This window comes from Octodon degus, unplaced genomic scaffold (genome assembly GCF_000260255.1).
Source record: "Octodon degus isolate 3935 unplaced genomic scaffold, OctDeg1.0 scaffold00008, whole genome shotgun sequence".
Taxonomy (NCBI): Eukaryota; Metazoa; Chordata; class Mammalia; order Rodentia; family Octodontidae; genus Octodon; species Octodon degus.
In genome coordinates this window covers 25,846,790-25,848,275 of record NW_004524584.1, presented here as the reverse complement: position 1 = coordinate 25,848,275, position 1,486 = coordinate 25,846,790, and the positions used below count along the sequence as shown (strand labels likewise).

The window sequence follows — 1,486 nt, the reverse complement described above, 5'->3', positions numbered from 1 at the left end:
AGGATCCAGCTGGTTGGAGAGGAGCTGGTCTGTGTCCAGGAGCACCTGGCCACTGCCCTGCAGAAGCTAGTGGAAGCTGAGAAAGCTGCTCATGAGAGTGAGAGAGGTATGAAGGTTATTGAAAACTGGGCCCTGAAGGATGAAAAATGGAGCTCTAGGATATAAAGCTGAAAGAAACTAAACGCATTGCCAAAGAGGCTGATAGGAAGTATGAAGAGGTGGCTCATAGGTTGGTGATTATTGAAGGAGATTTGGAACACACAGAGGAACGAGCTGAGCTGGCAGAGTCCTGTTGCCGGGAGATGGAGGAGTAGATCAGCCTGATGGACGAGAGTCTAAAGTGTCTGAGCGCTGTTGAAGAAAAGTACTCACAAAAAGAAGACAAACACCAAGAAGAAATAAAGATTCTTACTCATAACTCAAGGAGGCGGAGACCTATGCTAAGTTTGCTGAGAGATTAGTAGAAAAACTGGACAAGACAATTGATGACTTGGAACACAAGCTGAAATGCACCAAAGAGGAGCGCCTCTGTGCACAAAGGATGCTGGACCAGACTCTGCTGACCTGAATGAGACGCAGAGCTCCCCGCGGTGCCCTGCCCTGATGCTGCTCCTCCCTATGACCCAAACACAGCGCCTGAAGCCAGCATGCCCGAAGCTGACCTCAAAACTGAGGGCTGATGTTTATTTTATTTTTTTATATTTTTTCCATAATTTTATTGAGAAACAAATAGCAATGAGACAGTTTCAAATCAAATTAGTAGGACAGTTTCAATAATTAACACATTGCATACTGTCTTCCTCGTGGTTATTTGTTGTACAAGATGCAGACATGATATCTTATTTACAAACACTATTAGAACAAATCCCTCTATTCATTGAATTAAGATAATGTAGCTGTATATCTATCCTAACCATTTTGAATACACAGATACAAAATGGTCATTCATCTGTATCCCCTTTTTTTCTTTAGTTTCATCATTTAAATAATATATGTGTGTGAACTCAGCGAAATACTCTAAAATAGTCTAGTAGTCCACAATAGTAGTAGATATTCCACATGACTGGCAATGTCAGAAGTTGTTAACCTGAGTCCCCTACAGCTCAACATAACAGCGTGGCTTTACTTCTTATATTTCATTTTTATACTTTTCTGCTGGATGGTTAAGATCAAAGTAAAGCAGGACCTATGCAACAAAAGTTGCAACTTTTGGGTCTCATAAGGTCAGTGAAATCCCCCCAGGATTTATCCTGAGATCCTGTACCTCAGATTGTAGAAGCTTTTTCAGTGTCAGCCATGTGGGTGAGTCATGGCCATAACTTGGAAAATGTGCTCTCTGTGAAAGCCTGAGAGAATGTTTTCTCTCCATGTGACTCTCCTTAGGCACACTCTACATTGATCACTTTCCTCTTTGACCCCATAATCTCCTTGATCAGAAAATGTGGGACACTGCCAAGTTACATGACATTACAGTACAAGTTCTCAT

The 1,486-nt window shown here is 41.8% G+C and overlaps 1 pseudogene; it reads left to right on the top strand.

Moving 5' to 3' along the window:
• Positions 1-568, top strand: part of LOC101568209 — a 14,058-nt pseudogene extending 13,490 nt beyond the window's left edge.
• Positions 569-1,486: the final 918 nt, after the last annotated feature.